The 19,107-nt window shown below is 37.1% G+C and overlaps 1 protein-coding gene across 25 annotated transcripts in view; it reads right to left on the minus strand.

Moving 5' to 3' along the window:
• TENM2 (teneurin transmembrane protein 2) overlaps positions 1-19,107 on the minus strand; it is a 1,518,527-nt gene that overhangs the window by 224,357 nt on the left and 1,275,063 nt on the right. The gene's annotated exons all lie outside the window — the stretch shown is intronic.

The following is a 19,107-nucleotide window of genomic DNA, read 5'->3' on the forward strand; positions in this document are numbered from 1 at the left end:
GGCATATCTTTATTTCCATCACTCTTAAAGAAAGAGTAGCAGAGAAAATACACACTGATTTCCTCTAGTTATACCTTCATTATTTTGAATCAAGGACTCCACACTTTATATGAATTACCCTAAGGTTTGTACCAGTAGGTAAATATATGGAATCACACATGAAATTCCAAATGAGGAGGGGAATAAAAGTGAGAAAATGAAAAGTTCCAGATATAAATTATATTTGGGATGCAGCAATCAACCAAAGGCACACATAGATCCTGAAAACCCCCAACTTTGCACTGCCTAGTACCAGCAAATATCATGAAGTACTTTCTTCCCTTCAAAAACTTTTCAAATGAAATAAATACCACAGCACAGGCAAGTGACTTTTAAGATTATTTGCTATTATTATTTTTAGCCCTGGATAAATTGATAAGACTGAATGACCAAGATATTATATGACAGAAATGGATTTAAGCTACTCCATATTAAGTCCCACCTGCAATGGTTTATGCTACATAAAATTCAATATGCATTGAATATTTTCATTGTGGACTTGCATTTGTGAGGAAATAACTCTAATATTGATGATAGCAATAATTACTGTTATTATTTATGATTATGCTATTCTTATGAAATACTACCATGAATATCCTAAACATTCCAGGAAAGTGATTGAGCAAGACCAGCTTCTAATTATTTCTTTGCTATGTGCAGAAAGAAGCAGAGAGGCAGAGGCTTGACACACCTCTGACAGGAACGTGACACCCGTGCCCACTGTGTGAATTTAATTTTCACATATTCTGGCTCTGCTTCAACACTGTGAAGTTGAAAGAAGCAGCTTTATAAATTCTAAATCTGCACTGACTGCATGTATCATATGGAAATATATTACTACACTATAAAACTGTTGGATGTGTGAGGGTATGAGATGGAGGAAAAGATTTTTTCCTTTTGTGGAAACTACATATGGTATTTTAGAGCAATTTAGGTACATTTTTGCAGAATATATTGAGAAATGAAAGAAACCCTCAAAGCTTAAGAATTCTTTTGTCGGGAATGCTAATGACATTGTTACCATCGTGAAATAATACAGCCCAAATCTCTGAAGAAAAGGCAAAATGTCTAATTACTACAGCTGTTTGTAGTTGGGAGGAATCAGAAGGTAAGAAGCTGTTAAAATGTGGCATCGTTTTGGTGGGAAGTTGGCTCCTGAGGAAGATCTCACCACAATCACGTGCTAATGGCAAAACAGAGAAGCCTGTGACCCACAGAACCCACTGCCAGTCCATCCTCTGGTTAGACTGCCTAATAAACAGGCAAATTGAAATAAAACTCTTCTTGTGGCTGGGACATTCTTGGTCGATCAAGCTGAGTCTTTTGCATTTATGAAACATTAAACTCCCAGTACAGCTTTACCCTCTTTGAAGGACTCTTAAAAAACATCATGTCTCTCTACTCCCAGCTCCTGAAACACACAGGATTTCTTAAGACACCCAGCTTTTTTTTGTTAATTTGGTGGGAAATTAATTGAAAAATTACTGAACAGGAACAGAAAGACACCATTAAGCTTTATTTTCCTTAAGAAAGTAATCTAAGGGTAACTATGTATGTACCACAGCCAAGAGAATGGCTTGTGAAAGTCCCCAAGTGTGGGGATGCAGTTAGGCTATAAAGGGCATGATACATGTAATTTATTTGTTACTCTACACTCTTAAGTGAGAAATAAGGTGTTTGATTCATACTTATATTAATATCTTGGTCAAATAAGTTCAATTTAATATTTAAAAGGACAGACTAGGCTTTGCAGGTTCTATAAACCCGAGCTCCTTGTCAGATCCATTCACATGTCTACAGACATCTCAACAGTCATGTTTTGAAACTTCCCAGCTCTTTAAAATATTCTAAATTTCCATTGCTTCTCAATGGGATTTGCATTACCTTACAGTCTATAAAAATACAGTGACATATGATAACATCATATTCTATTACACTACTGTTTTCAAAACTTAAATAATAATAGAAGTTTCTACAATTTATCTTAATATAGTAATATGTTAAAGCTTCTCTGAATAAGTTTTTTATCTTGGTGAGCATTGACAGAATCCTATGCAATGGATACTTACAGTGACAGCAATAATGTAATTGTGTAACACAGTCAAAGAAACATAAACCAGATACCAATGCTACAAAGGGAACCAGGCTTAAAGCTGATATATTACATTTTCCAAAGGGAATTGTATCAGTTCTTTCCCTAATATCTGCTCATATGCATGTTCATACTGCATATACTCATGCATGACAAAGGCTTATACAGATACTGAATACAGCATTCGTAAGGCATTTTTCAAAAAGCAAGCAGCCAAGAAGAAAAAACAAATTTCCTCTCCTCCCACCCTTTTCTCCTGTCATTTATCTTATCTTCCTTTTTAGAGTGAAGAAGAAACATGGTAACTCTTCATTCAGATTTGGGCTTGTTTTGGGCTTCCAGACCACACAGCACCTCAGGCCGCAAGGGCCTTCTTTACCCTCTTTTCACTTGTATTTAATTTTCCTTTTAAATCAGTCTCAGGTTTCTTCACCAGCCCAGGAATTTTTATGAAACCATTCCTCAATTACTTCTATACTTTAAGTCCTTAAGTCCTTTAAGTCCTTAAAATCTGCTATAGAACCTACATTCAGAAATCAGGCCATGCTCACAGCTGGTAATGTCTCAAGCCCAGACAGGGAAGAAGAGTCCTGTTCATCTCAATCACAATAACACATTGGGAAAAGAGATACTTCAGTTGCTATTAGCCTGAACGACCACACCATCACCAGAAGGACAAAAAAAAAAAAAAAATACAAAGGAAAAAAAGACTGCCTGCAATCACTCCCAGCATGAATATACATAAACAGGAGACACAATCACAGAAGAGATGCATGCTGCTCATCAGTTACTGAAGGACATTTGAGATATATTTTTCATACGTGTTTTTTTTTCCTCCTTTAAAGGACCTATAGGGTTTTGTGGATAAATAAAGGCCACGTGAGTGTAATACCCTGGCCTCTATATTACACCATGGTGCATGACAGGAAACAGGGAACCAAAAAAAAAAACCCTGGAATTTAACAATTTTGTGCAGCAAGCATGGAAATATGCATTCCAAAATATGTGTGTACATATTTATATATTTTTTTATATATTGAAGTATATTTACCCACACAACTCTAGATAGACATGCATAATATCCAAAACCATACATTATTTTAACAGGTCTAAAGATGAATCGAGACTCCTTAAATAGCTATTTTGCCATTAATTTGGACAGGAGGGAAGATCATAACCTATGTGTTACCATCTCACACTCTTAATTTACTCATTTCAGTAAGCCCTGTCATTTGCCACCCCTGAGTCCCAAGGTGGTAAACACTGATGTCAAAGCTTATTGTATCTGTACTGGAATTCTCAAACTTTTTCCATTAGCAGAATCTCTTCTACAGATAGATGTGTAGCAAGCATCTGTGTAGAGTTTTCAGCATGAATGTCATATACCCAAGCAGCATATCTTCATTGGTAACTTACATTTATGAGAGAATATCTTCCTATATGTAGAGGCTTTTATAAGCAAGATCAGCTTTCAAAACTTTCAACAGCTGTTAAACTTCACAATCAAGGGGTTGTGATAGAACTGTTCTGTTCTTCTCTAAGGATATCTGCCAGATAAGCAGCCAATAAACATAAATGCCCTGTAAAAACTAAATTAGTCACATATGTTGCTATGAATACAGCCCCTTTGTTCTACAGCTCTGGTCATAAGGACCAGGGCTCAGATAGGAAAGGTATCCCAAGCCAGTGTGCCCTCTGCAATCCTTATCAGGTTGGATTGAAGAAAGAAGGGAAACTTTAAGATAACTTTTTAAAAATCAGCCCTTTGAAAGATGTAGCAGCATTCAAGTGTTAATGCAGGAAGCAAAGGCAGCAAAGAGTGAAAGCAGAAGAGTTGTTTCTTCATAACTGATGGCATCAGAAGCACTGTGTAAAACACTTAATTGGCAATTAAGACTTTGACATTTACTGATTGAAGCTGCTGATGTTCATGTTACACCAATACAAAGTATAGGACCCTGTGCAAAGTAATCCCATAAAATTATGTTAGTGACTTATATGATGGACAGGATCATTAACAGCAGTTGCTGTATTGCTCATTTATACAAAAATTATACACAGAGGCCTATCTAGCAATGGAATGGGGGGGGGGGTGATATTAGCTAGAGGCGATAAAAGAGAAGGATGAGGTCTCAGCCTCCTTTGCTCCCTTCCATCAGGAAAGCCGGACAGAATCAGAACAAGGACCACAGGCAGGACCCTGTACCAGCTCACAGCCCTCCTCCACCTAACACATTCACACTAGGTTTTCAAGTCAGCCCAAACTGAAGCACCTACATTGTCAGCATTGCTAAATTCACTTTAACGAGTGAGGAAAGCTGCTAAATGTGTCAGGAAACAATTAGGTAAGTAAGATGCACGTTTTTGCAGTGCAAAGCACTATAAATTAAGCAGGTAGAGACTGATAAATGTGAAACTTTCCTGAGGTACAGCACATTCAGCAGACCCTCCCCTTCCTCCCCAGAAAAATTGCCTTCTGCAAAAGAAGAAAAATATCTCCTTCTAGTATAGATGCACAGAACTGCTCACCGCTGGCTTGGGCCCTCTCAAGCAGAGTTATATTTAATAAATTCAATATATATTGTCCTAAATGGCACAAGGAACATAAATATTTCATACTTGGTGGATTACTACAGCTAACCGACACAGGTGGGGAGCAGCATGTCTGTTTTTTGTAGCTAAACTGGCATTTGTGCTTCTATGCACCGGGAGCCAGCAGAGCCCCAGCAGGAAAAATGCTCAGGGGAGAAAAGTTCTTCCCCCCAGAGGCAAACAGTCTGTGCTGCCTGCTCCCGGGAGAGGGGCAGGACAGATCCCGGGAGTTCCCCAGGACAGCTCCAGGAGTTCCCCAGGACAGCTCCAGGAGTTCCCCAGGAGCAAGCAGCAATGCTTAGCCAGCTGTGCAGAGCACTCGCTGAACATCTGGCTCTGCAGACTGCACTTCCAGTGATGCCTTGAGAAGGCTGATCTAGAAAAGAGGCTACACGGAGTTAAAGGATAAAGCAGGGATTTATTAAAGGCTTTAATGGATCCACCTTGGGCAGTACAAGAGCCTGGCCAGGGCTAACCCAGCTTGAATCCAAGATGGTCACAAAATCTGGACAACTGGTCACGAGGTCTCTCACTTTTATATTTTGGTCCATTTGCATATTGGAGTTAATTGTCCAATTATAGCTTTAGGTAATGAAGTTCCATCCTCCTTGTTTTTCTCTCTTCAATTCACCGTGTATTTATAATGCTATTTATTATGTTTATACTTTTTGGGCCTGGATCTTGTAACAGTTGTCCTTGGTCAAGCTGGAAAAGGATTGTCTCCCTACCCTGTGGAGAGAACTTGCTGACACTTACTCTGAAGCTCAGAGCTACACACTAAAGCTGCACAGAATCTGAAAGATATGAAAGCTAAAACTTAAGGCATCACAAGGGGGAAGAGATGAAACAAAAGCCCCTAGTGAAGTATGTGAGAAAAAGAGGGAAAGGAATCAGTCTGTGATAATTTTCTTCAGCTCCTTTCCTCTTGCCTAAACTGCTGCACTTCTTCTCTTGGGCAAAGAGGATTCAAAAGAGCAAAATATAAAGATATAAATCAGGATTTGAATGACAGAGAGTTATCACTGAAGTACTTCCAGTCCTCCTGAAGCTCCTATCTCTAAAAGCAAACAGGCACAAAACCAGCCAAGCTAAAAAAAGATTTTCACAGAGTCTATTTCACAAAGTCAAAGGAGAAAACATGATCTTTCTAAAAGCCCAGACCTGTTTTCTGATGTGTTTAAGTATTTTTCTGCATCACAACAGATTGTAAGGGCCACTAAGGCTGCAGCTGGTATCATCACATCATACCAAGGAAAGAATGTTGCTGAGACAATTAAAAGAGAATAGCAAAATGAGATTTAGACACAGGAAGTCATCACCTGTGATTTATACAAGTGAATCAGCAAAGGCAATTCAGTACCACAGGTTTGTGTTTTTATCATTTAACAAAATTAGTAACTCCCTACATCTTGCTTAGTTTTCTCAACATTTGTTACAAAAGTTTTTTAAATTATTTATTTTACAAAAAACCAAAACAACAAACAATTGAAATATATTCATATTTAATATATTTCTTCTCCCTCTCCTCTGAAGTAAAACCATTTACTGCACAATCAGGAATACAGTCTGAGAACTGTAGATAATAGAAAAGGGAAAGATGAAGAACCACCAGCAAGTCCTGATCCCTGTTTTTTTATTACAGATCCATTCTAGAAGCTTGTTTAAGCTTTGTTATCTCCCTTAAACCATTTGACCTCTGAACATGATTAATATTTTCTGCAGTACTGCACATGTGTAATCTTTGAATATGGAAATCACTGTACCAACAGAAGATATTATCATTGCAAAAACTCTGCAGGAGAATGAGACTAACTTGGAAATCAATCACTTCTGACTTCCAGTGTTGAAGTTAAATTAATTTTTCTAAGCAATCCATCTACAAAATGTATCAGTTTTATGAAATTTGGATATTAAAAATAAGGAGACAGTCATGACTTCAGAATTATCTAAACCAATTCAGTATGTAAAGGAATAATTTGCTGCTGTCAAAAGCTAATGTCACTTAATTCTTGTCTAGTTAAATCATCTGATGCCCCCTTCTTTTTTAGTTAAACAAAGATAAATAATAAAAGCAATTTACAGCTAGAAGATGTTAGGGTTCTGCAGCTGTTCAATGTCTTCTGGGCAGATTAGATTCTGTAATGAGAAGTTACAAGCTTCATTTTATAAAAGCTGTTGCTGTCTCGGGAAAAACATCAGTGAATAAGATTAGAAAACCCTTTTCCTTCATGAACCTATTACACTCACAAGCTGATTACTTGGCATATGTTTGATACCTTCATAGCTGGAAAACAGTAATTTGTTTCAATGATTTTTTCCCATCACTCATAAAGTCAAAATGTCTCCTCTAATATTACCCTACCTCTGATTCAGCCAGGAAAACCAGAAACAAATCCGTGGGAGCAAAACTCACATCAACCAGAATTAATTTAACTTCCCTATAAAAAAGTTCTACTGAACTAACTATAACATTAAATTGTAACAACTTATCAGCTGCCTGTTCCTTATGGGACAAAAATAACATTCTAAGATTAGGAATGTATTTAGAAGAAGCTTATTGGAAGATCCACAACCATATGTGAATGAACTTTATGGTAACTCAATAATATGTGTAGCTTTTAAAAACTGGGAAGAAAGAAAATTCCCTGTTTTTCAGTCTTAACAGCTAAATTCATGTGAGGGAATTCCATTAACAAAGGGGTGGTAATTAGGCTCTGGGTGGGTAATTAGCAGGCACCCTGTGAAACCTTCCCTCTCAGATCAATCTAGAAGTACTCTGATTTGATCTTCATTCGAGGACACCAGGAGTTCAGACTGAGCTGGGCTACAAACTTCTTTCCACTATCCAAACACCTTCTGTTTACCTTCACCTTATTTTAGTGAAATTCTAAGCACTGTTAAACAACCACTCACACCATCTCCACTGCATATACCCCTGAATGTTGGCTTAATGTCTATTAGAGAAATTTATTTCCAGGGACGTTGCAACACTCAGTGATTCAAGTTCCTGGAGTCCCTAATAGGTGGGATAAATAATATCTTGAACAAACATGAGAAAACTCCAACCTGTAATTATTTAACTCTGTGAGAGTGTTACCTAGTTAGTACTAACTGGTGGGAGTTGGATAATGATTATGGGATTTGTGGTAACTCTTTGCAGCCTACTAAAAAAAGCAGCTCCATTTTCTGGAGGGAAAAATGAGAAATGAAAACAAGGCTTCACATGACCCACATTATGTAAATGGCTAAATAATTTAAATAATATGCTTAAAATCTGCTATATCATGTGCCAGTGCTATATTGTGGCTAATTCTGCTTCAGGCTATTAAAGTCTACTTTTCTTGGTTCCACCTACAGTTAAAATATGGTGTTGCTATTTGCTTTCTAAATGTGTGGTGAGCACACTTCTGAATTAGTGCTCTCCCACTGCTGTGACACACGCTAAAGTTGTTTTTATTTTAGTGCTGTCAGATAGGGAGGTGCAGTCAGAACAGCAGCAGGATGATGGGAATTATTCTTCCATTATTCTTGATACTTAAATTTACATGACAATATTGAGATTTGCATTTTCCTTGCTTCATTTGGTTTCTTCTCTCAACATCCAGCCTTGCATTTCTTACACCACCACTATTGACTTAGCAGGAGTTTTGGGTGCACAAAAAACTAAAAGTTGGACTTTTCAGGCTTCTCTGTCTCTGGTGGGATTTTCCAAAGCACAAAAACACATCAGAATTTAGCTTCCCTCTGTTTCACTGCACTTCTGGTAGCTATCCTTTTTCCTTCAACATTAACAGGTGCTGCAGACATTTAAGACTGTTGTGATATTTCACACTGTGTACCCTAGAGAAGTTAGCACACCTGTAACACATCCTCCTTCCAGGCTGAACAACCATCCCAGCATTTAACAGCAAAGCACAGTGAAACCTCCATGTCAGTCAATGCAAACTCTGTTTTTGCCTTCAGCACAGCCAGGGGTTCTGCAGTTTTCTGAAGTCCTGAAAAGCTTCTGAGCAGGGAGCAGCTGCCCCAGCTTCAGTCTTTTCCTGACTGGAACACCAGGCTGCTGCGTTCATTAAATGCAGGATAATCCTCTGTGCTCAGGTCTAGGTTTACAACCTGGACCCAAAGTTTCAAATCTAAGTAGAAGTGAAATGCCATGACATGATGAGCTAGGCCTAATAACCCTTTAAAACCTCTCTGATGTCTTCTGGTAGATCTAGCTATACCATGAAGATGGTAAGGAATACACAAAATACCCCAGCATAGAATTATGGACAACCTATCAAATCACTTGCAAATAATCAGATAAAATTTTGTTCTCACCCAGTATTGAATAAGGTTTGAAATATTTCCATCTTTGTAAAGGTGATTTCTAGTTCAGAGTTTGGGAAGTAGACTCAAGTAAAGTAGAATATAACCTACAATCTACAGACCACAGCTTAGCTGAAGACTGGAATCTGCTCACTTTTCTTATATTAAAACTGAAAAATATTTATTCTTAAGTGAGAAGGTTTGCATCAAATTTCCCTTTATGTGAAAAGATTTAGCCAAAATAAAACCTGAGTGGCAGACTGCAACACAACAGTGATCAGACCATTAATTATTTTACCACTGCTGTGTATCGCTATAATTAATGGCACTCTGTGAGACCAATACAGGAAATTAAAATTTCCTTTTAATGAAAAGAAATTGCAGACATGAAAGGCCACTATATGAAAAATGGAGCTTGATTCTGCAGTACTAAAATAACCTGTAACCTGATTAAAAGACATTTGGAAGCACAAAACTAGCTGTGTAAAAAAAGGTAAGAAATCTTTTCATTATACAGTTAAAATTGCCAGAATGAAGGAATAAAGATACATGTTCTTCCCTGCAACAAATGGGCTCTGTCCCATGCTTTTTGGTAAAGCAAAAACCCCACTGAAAATCAAACAGGCTACAGAATAGCTTGAATGTTCCATTCTATATTTCAGCACAAACTGTATCTTTAAAATAATGACAGTTTCTCCCATCTTTTCAATCTTAAAGCACTTTAAAACTACAGATCAGAAATACATGGACAAAGAGAAATTAAAGCAACTGAAGCTGAAATATGCTACTTAGGAATCCAAAGTTTGTTTACACCATTAGAAGGCACTCAAATATATATCCCCATAAATGACAAGGTCCCAGCAGCAAATTAACAGGAACAATTTTCCCATCTCAGGAGCTGTCAAGATGGGCTCTGTTAGCCAATTTATCTTACTCTAGCACATCTCTGGTGCTTGTCAATCAATATGTGAAACATTTGGTGTTGATTGCCATTTTTCTATCCACTTCCTTTTGCCTCTCGTACCAGGCAATTTACTGCAAGTCAATCAAGGTTGAAGCAGACCTTGTTTAAATAAAACACTGTTGAGTTCTTTTCACACCAACAATTTCAAAAACAGAATGAGCTGTAGCTCTTCACATTTACATTTATACTACTTTTTCTGTTTTTCCCAAATGCCATGCTCAAGCTATAAGTCATAACTAAACTCAGCTGAAAGCTTATGGAGAAATCAGTCAAGGAAGATGAACTGCATAGAACTGTAAATGCTTTTGCTGTCAAAAATTCAGGCTATCAATGGAGACAGACAACATTAAAAAGTACTTAAATAATCTAGAATTGTTTCTTTTTTTACCCTTGCTTGATGTCAGGACTCCACACCAGAAAAACAACTTTTAACTTGTCTGAATTTCTTAACTCTGGATAAATATTTCAGATATTCATTTATGCTAGTATTTTAAGATAAGAGGAGCTCAACTACTGTGTTTATAGCTGCATGTTACAAATAAATGTATGAAGAAAGTCAATTCTCCCAACCAGAACTTGATCCCACATTAAACACGCCAGTTTCCTCTCACATTCAGGTGAAACAATTGCAGAACAATCCCAGGTCACACCCAGCTAATTTTGGCACTACCTTGGCATCACCTGTAAGCAGTGAGGCAGGGAAATAGGGTAGAAGAACATCCTTTGCACTATGCAATTTTACAGGTATATAACTGAAACAATGTGCACTTACACTATGCAACACTTGACATTTTTCAAGCTTTCTACACAGAAACTAGGTTTTTAAACACCTACAAAACCTTTCAGGTTTTAGGTTCACCATGGACTGCAGAATTAGCTCCACAACAATTCACACCAGTGGCACACAGAACTGCTGTCTGCTGAGTTAGAGCAGCCATTCAACACCTGCTAGGTGCTACAACTAGAGACTGGCATGGATTTATTAAGCTTAACACCATTATTTATTATATCCCCATATGCTAAATCTAACAATGTAGAAGAGCAACAAAAGAAAATGTTAAGTCAGGGCAAGCTCTAAGATCTCCAAAGCAGTAGTCTCTTTTGGGTAACACAGGACATGTTCCTTTAATAACAAAGAAAATGACTATGTTACTGTTATCAGTGAGATCATCCACTCCTGCTCTTAATTCTGAAAGATACAAAAGTTCAGGACATTCAAAACCCCACAAGCTTAACCACATATATGTGTTAGCATACATGGAATATACATTATTTTATAGATATTTTATATATACACGTAAAAGAATAAGTACATCACTCTCTTTATGCTAGAAGATGAATGGTCATTGAAAGACAAATAAATTCTCAGTTTCTTCTCTGGTAACAACTTACAGATTTGCAACAACATCCAAAATTGCCTGTAATTAACACCTTGTAAAAATTAATGACAAGAAGATTCCTGGTCATTTGCTTGTAATTTCATATGAAGCCTAATATCTTCTTGGTCCATAGCACACAGAAGGAAATAGATAAAATGCCTGAAACAGAGATTGAGTGAAAAATATACAATCATCAGTCCCATCTTGAGCAGTGTATTTTAAAAATCCTTATATTATGCCAGCATAACAAACACTACAATTCAAAAGGGATGCATTCACTATCTTTTGGGTAAAGAATGTTCCAGATCTCCAGATTAATTATAAAATAATAACATTTAAGTAGTTTAGAGTACTCAGGAAGGAAAAACCTCTGCTGTTTATCCTCCTCAAGGGGCTACTGTAGGTAACCCTTGGCAGGCCCCAATTAAAGGATCTTCCTTTGCTGCAAGCAACAGATGAAGATAAAACCAAGCCAAAATTCAGTTAATATATAAGAGTTAGGGGTATACCACCTATATGGATGTTCTGTAAACACATACAAACATAGACATACACGCACACAAGTATAGGTGCATGCACACTGGGATATGTGGGGTCCTAACACTACCAAGAGTTGATCTTTGAGTTAGTCATTAGTCATGACAGGGAAGTGATATGTTTTACTTGACATTGATGTCACTAAAAAAAACCAAACAAACCAAACAACAAACCCCAAATCAACAAACCAGCAAGCTGGAGGTATTAAAAAGTATGCCCTGCAAGGAAAAATGAGTTAGCCTGATTTATGCCAATATGATCTAAGTTCTGCCTCAGTAACAATAACCAGAAGCCCACTGTAAAAACTAGCATAAAAGTAATATAACAATTCCAGATTGCCAGTTTTAATTAAGGGTGATTTCCCTGCTCTCTTCCAAAAGATGCCTCCTACACTAAAGCACAAAGAACCACACTTATATAACATTTATTTTAGAATTTTCAGTGATTTTCAGTGATAGGAGATTGCTTACATAGCACAAAATTTCCATTTCATTCCACTGCACCTATCTAAAAGAAAAATCTTCAGAAATCTCTGGGCTTTTTCAAATCTAAATTTTGCCACAGGCCAAGGCACACATGATATTTTTACAGTCCTCTCAGTACATCGATGCTACTCAGAGTTTGCAGAAAGCTCATGTCTGGGCTTGGTCAAGTTATTGGAAAAAACATTTCCTCCAAAATAAACTCAAACACAAGAAACAACCCTCTACACCTGCTTAGGAAGTGTTTCTCTTGCCTCACAGCAAAGTCTGTCTTTTCATCAGTAAGATTTTTGCCCAACATGTTGTACCAATTTTCTGGTATGTGCTTTCTGACTATGAATATAAAAGGAAATATAAAATCTTTTCTGCCACAGAAGGAAGCAAGAGGTGGTGGGTGGAGTTATTTATTAACTGAATGCCCTAAATAAGCAACTGGCTCAGGTCAGAGCAATCCACAGCCTGTCCCCTCTCTCTGCCCAGCCCCTTGTCCTCTGTCCTCCAAATCTTCTCAGAATTTCCACTGGGGCCCTACAAAGGCTGAACACAAGGTTTGATGGATTTTAGGGGAATGTAGATGAAGATAGTAAGACAGAGATGCTCAATATAGAGAGAAGCAGTGTTCACTGCCAGAGGGTTACAGAGTTGGTTACCATTCTCTGTGAGAAAGGGATCACACATTTCACTATCCTTACCATCAGACAAAACTCCAGGACTTTTATCTGTTCTTACCCTCTGTTTCTTTTTTTTTCCCTCCAACACCAGATTGCTTAAAACCTTAATTTTAACAAGAACCTGCAATTTTAGCTGCTAAGAGAACTTCACTTTCCTGTCTCTACAGCCCCAGGGACTAATTGAGAAGATTACCTGAAGGCTTCAGGTCTACACGCTCCAGAAAGAAAAACCTGCTTTAAACGATTTCTACAAAGAATGCTGACAGCAATAGGAACAACTAGGAGATCCTCCTGTCAGTGCAGGTTTTTACAATCACAAATGAGAGCATGCTGTATGTTATCATGTGTTGGGAAAACCAGTAATAACACAGCAGGTTTCAATGATTTATTTTATTGCAGTATGCAGAAGGGTGATAGATAAGGAGCTTGTTTTCTCTACAAATCACAGGTCTGAAAAAAGTCTTGATCTAAAACTATTATGAACTAAGAAGGGGACAAGTCCTTGCTAACTTGCCATGATGAACAGACGAAATTTGTTAAGTGTGTAAGGCTGAAATAATGCTTCTCTCAGCTATCATGGAGATCACATAAAAGTGGGATTGAGGAGTAAGTGGAGTAGATATGTAAGAAAGAGTCAAAGACAATTTTAAAAGATGCCATTTTACCTACACTTAGTGAAATGAAAACTAGAGAATCCACCCTCCTCTTCTATCAGAAGTCATGACCCCATCAAAAACTGATGTACAAAACTGTTCCAGCAAGGTAGGTTAATAGAAATAATACATCACAATCCAGCCCATTTGGGACTTTTGTTCTTAAACACTTCAGTAAATGGGCCTGTTTTTTAACTCCAACAGATAATTATGAAGTGCAATAAAAAATTCAAATTATGTTAATAGGCCAGAGAACAACGGCTGTTTCTGAAATCACTGGCAATTACTAGACATAATGGTTCTCAATTAAGCTGGAGGGTATTTTCAGTCGTTCATAATTCACTATTTTAAAAGTATCATAAAAATATATAAATGTGAGTTGTTAATAAAACTTTCAGACCAACAATGTAGCTGTGTGTCACAGAAAGTAATACTTATTTTATTTTGATGGTGCTTTTTCCCTTGTGAATGATATGTGAATTGTGAGTGAAGGGAAGGTAACTACCTGGGATTTGTTTCTCTCAACGCTCCTAAGTGGAAAAGGAGTGATATTTCTTTTGTGAGCAACTTCAGTTTCCCTTAGGAATACATCAGCAATCATACATGTCTTTACCAATTCTATTTTTATATCCTACAGCTCACTATAGAAACTTTAATGCATATGTGGATGTGAACCAGAGATATCACTGCTTGCCCACTTTCAGATTGCTATTTTACATATTTTTCAAAGCAATAAAATGGACAAAATGGAAAAACTAAGGCCTAAAATTAGAAATCTTGAGGATCATGAAACGGTAAATCCTAAGCACCATCTTTCAATTATGAGCTTGGTTCACAATAGATTTCTATCAAAGCAAGTAAAACAAATAAAAAATGAAGCCATTAAGGAAAGATCAATTGGTGATAATTACTATCCACACTTCACTAAAACTAACAATTACTTATCCACCACATGTTTAACCTTGTATTAGGGAAATAGCACAGCTGCAAATTGCTAAGTTCTCATTGTAACTTTACTACATATGATTAATGATCAGTTTTCTGGAGACATGCCTGAACTACCTGAGTAAATGTATTTGGACACACATGTACATTTGTTTTATTTATTTCTAAATCAACAACACCTTAAAAACATTTTTCCTAATTTTGCCACTTCAACCTTCCTCCTGCCAAGCAGAAAAACTTCTTTGATTTTTATTCAAATACATTTGCACACATATTCCTGAGAAAAAGTAATTCATTCAAGAATAGTTCCTAACTGTAGAAATTCATATTTTCATATTTAAACAGCAACTCAAAGACTGAAGCACGACACAATAATTCATCAATGGAAGACAGACATTCATCATCCAGACCTCAGGATCTGTTGAGAGTCTTTATTGCTTTGGCCTCATTAAAACAGTACAAACCAGAAGCTAACAAATATGTATTTCTAAATATACTCTCCCATAATTTTTTAAATAGCTTCACAGAAAGGGAAAGGTTAAAATAAATTAAAAGATATACAAATACTAGTAAAGTTGCCCTAATGAACTGTTAGTTGTTGGCTTGAGCCATTTCACTTTAAAAAATTTACTTCAATTTCTGAATGAATTAGTAATTAGACTCTTTATTGACCTTCTTTGTTTTTTGTTTTGTTATAGGATGTGGTGTGTTGGTATTTTTTAATCCCTTCATTTTTATTCCCTTTTCTCTTTCACTTCTTTCACTTTAGTCTGAAACTTACAGCCAAAGTAAATCTCAAGTGTTACAGCTGGACAAAGATATCTACATAAGGACTACATTGTAATTCAAACTTCATTCCAAGGGACAGAAATATTCTGAACTCATTCCTATGCAGAAAACACTTGTTTTTCTATCTCATTAAGATCATCATACAATATCAACAGATGCTTAAAAGCTTCTAGTGCTCAAGGAAATGTTGAGAAAATTGAAACAGAAGTACTTATGAATGGTAATATAATGATACTACAAAGATTTTACTTTTCTGTACTACATCTACCAAAACACACATATCCCAACACTCCCTCCACCATGGACAAAATGGAAAAACTAAGGCCTAAAATTAGAAATCTTGAGGATCATGAAATGGTAAATCCTAAGCACCATCTTTCAATTATGAACTTGATTCACAATAGATTTCTATCAAGTAAAACAAATAAAAAATGAAGCCATTAAGCAAAGATCAATTGGTGATAATTACTATCCACACTTCACTAAAACTAGCACTTACTTATCCACCACATGTTTAACCTTGTATTAGGGAAATAGCACAGCTGCAAATTGCTAAGTTCTCATTGAAACTTTACTTTAAAAAATATACTTTGCCAAAACCTGTCATTAAAGAGCTACCATGTTTATGTTACTTCTTGCTAGTTGGCACTGTGAGCAGGAGTTCATCACTTTACTTCAGAAAAACTGAAAATAAAAGAAAAGAGGCTGGGGTTGGAATGTCCCTGAATTCCCCACGCCCACAGAACAGAATATTACCATTACATTATAATCACAGTAAACAAGCATCTGGCTGTCATTTCAAATACAGCTTTTCTGTATTGGTAATAAGAAGCATTTTCTGCTAATTTCTGTTATCTGTAAATCTCTCTTGGCATTCCAACTCTGCACTTAATGTGCTGTACACGCTCCACTTTATGCACAATGAACACTGCCATCAAATGTCAGCATGTCCTCTTGTTATCCTAAAGATAGGCTGGGATTCACTCAATGAAACATCCAGAGAGTATGAAGATATAGAATAAGGAAGTATTTACTCATTCTGTCACAGATATTTAACAGAAACACACATACACACACACACGTCTATATATATATATAGTCTTTTGCAAAAAAAACCCCACTATTATTTCCTGGCTAGCTCAGTTAATTTAATTGCAGAATGGGTGTTGAAGTCAAGTTTAGCACAAGTTACTTATGCATCCATCTACCACATCTCTACAGGACATCAGCCCCAGGTTAATTGTACCTGCTCATTTTCAGGTACCACTGTTTGCTCCCTGCTACTCCAACAGGAGAAGCCAGAAGCTGAGTTTCAAGCAACTGCCCCATTTTGTTTTTCATACATCCTGTTATTTTAGACAGATGGAAAATTAATCTGCAAATGACCCTTAGAAAAATATATATGAGAATAGTGCACACAGGTGAGAAGCAGAAGCCTTGAAAAATTACATTTGCGTAATAAATTTTTCTCCTTGATTTACTAGTGAAAAGAAAACCAGTTGACTGAATTCACTATTATGAAGTCAGTGCAAGGAATGTCACAATTCTGCCACAGGTTTCAAAACTTTAAAATGGACAGTGTTTCATATGCATCAGGAATAGCAATATTTTGGTTATATAAAAAATAATTTTTGAAAGTCTTGACCTCTAATTGAGTGCCTATATTTTCAATTTTTATTAAACTCTGTGTCTTATTCTCCCCTCATTTAGATGCTTGCAAAATAAATATAATTATATCCAACTTAAATAACTTTGGAACCTTGAGCTGCAGGTGCTGGTATGCTGTATCTATTACCATATTTTAAAACCTTTTAAGAAGATTGCATTAATTTCTATGATAATTTAGAGCCCATAATGCATTCCAAGATGTGAATAGATGTTAATCACCAAGGAATGATTTTCCTGTATACTAACGAAGTCATACTGCAACCAGTAACTACTACTTTTAAAATTCAATATTGCCACTGAAAGACTTAGATTAGGATTTGTTAAAGTAACTATACCCCTGATATGGGCTTAAAAATCCCAAAGTAATTAACAACTACATCAATAGCTATGGCCTTCCTATCTACAGAAATTATTAGGACAGAAAATGTTTATAGCATTCAGCTCGTTCCTTGCCTAGTATTAGTAAAACTTAGCCATGCATATTTAACTTCTGCCACCACTATTGGCCAGGACAGCAGCCAGCTCAAAGACAGCAGGCAGAAAAGAGGCTTTGTTTTAACAATGATATGATGTTTCATAATACAGAGAAGCTGACAGCTGGGATTGCAGAATTATTCTGATCTTTAGGTTGCTAACATTCACTTAGATTTTGCCTCTCATGTAAATCAAAGCTCAGTTTGTTCCATCAGCCTTAACCACCTCTAACAGTCTAACAGAGCAGCATCCAGATTGAAATATTCTCACAAACAGGTGAAAATTTGCCATGTTTTCCTGGAACAAGCCAGGGAAACACAGCTTTTCCCCAGCCTAGAAGGAACTAAGGATGCCTTTCTGCAATAACCTGCTCTTTGTGGTTGCTTCTGGACAGCAATTAAAAGCAGGATGCAGCACAGCCTTGTCACTGAGAGTAAGGTGACCCGAAAAGAAGGAGCATGGAATAGTCCAGCCCATCCATGCTCATGGGCTGGACCATTCCAGGGGAAGGCACCCTCAGTGCCCATCTATCTGGGACTCAGGAGTCACAGCCCTTGCTGAGGACACTGCTCCTGTTCCTCAGGCACTGCCAGGCCTGAGCATCTCCAGGAAGATGTTCCAGGCACCCTGAAGAGAGCAGCCACAGCACGGGGTAAACCCAGCAGAGTTTGTGTCTGTGTCTGCTCCGGCGCACCGAGTGGAACAACGGGATCCCACCGACATTTCAAATTTCCACGTGGTTAATATTTCACACCTTGAGATCCTCCAGAGGAAAATTACTGCTTTAACTTTTGTTTTTTGCCTGTAGACAACAAGCAGGTTCAGAGGAGCAGCTGAGAGCCATTATTGAGGCAACCCCAGCTGCTGCTGCTGCCTCTGCCCATGGTCACCCCAGAGGCTTAACTGGGTGCTGGGATTCAGCAGTATTGGGAGGACTGCAGGCACTGCTCTCTCACTAGAATAAGCATTTTTACCCAAAATCTCCTCTTCTTCAAATGTTTTAAAACCAGCAATAATTTCATTCCATGCTCTAAGGTGGGCTTCAATTTCTGGGGTGCCCATGACAGTGTCAGAACAATCCCTGAAATACATAAAAATGTGCTGGAAGAAAATCAGCTCCTATGTGAAATATGAGGTTAAAAAAAAAAATTCAGAAAACTTTGGGGGGATTTCTAGATCAGCTTTTGTTATGATGACTTAAAAGACTTTGCACTCTTTCTGGCATCATGCTTGACACTGCTGAACACTTTAAAATTCTGCTGCCTTCAACAGAAGTTCATTATGCCTTTCCAAAATGTGTCAAAAGGTAGCAGATAAAATTTAAGACAGCTTAAAAGATCCCAAATCCTCTGAAACCCAGAAATATAACATTATCAATGGAGAACAAATTTGACTTTTGAGATACATTGAAGGATTCTGTAGAAGAATAATTTATTTACTCTTCTTTTACATTTAAATAGTTAACTTTACAAGATTCATATCTAATTGAGAAATTAAGCATTTGAATCTTT

Source organism: Lonchura striata, chromosome 13 (genome assembly GCF_050655825.1).
Source record: "Lonchura striata isolate lonStrDom1 chromosome 13, ASM5065582v1, whole genome shotgun sequence".
NCBI classification, from domain to species: Eukaryota; Metazoa; Chordata; class Aves; order Passeriformes; family Estrildidae; genus Lonchura; species Lonchura striata.